Source organism: Myotis davidii, unplaced genomic scaffold (assembly GCF_000327345.1).
Source record: "Myotis davidii unplaced genomic scaffold, ASM32734v1 scaffold431, whole genome shotgun sequence".
In the NCBI taxonomy this organism is placed as follows: domain Eukaryota; kingdom Metazoa; phylum Chordata; class Mammalia; order Chiroptera; family Vespertilionidae; genus Myotis; species Myotis davidii.
Window position 1 is genome coordinate 322,376 of NW_006282878.1, and position 241 is coordinate 322,616.

Below are 241 nucleotides of genomic sequence, written 5' to 3' on the forward strand. Positions count from 1 at the left end.
CCTGGGTGCATCCCCTGCACCCGTGAGTCCACGCCGCAGGCCCCGGGCATCCCTGGGCACACCCCGCAGGCCTGTGCTGGGCGAGCGACTTCCCGCTGCTGCGCTTCGAGCTCTTGCCCCGGCTGCCCAGCCGCGTGCTCATCCCGCTGCTCCCTGCGCTGGGCCAGGCCCTGCTCACGCCCCTACGGCCCTGTGTGCGCCCCTGTGCGTCTGGCACGCGCCCCTGTGCCTCTGGCCTGCG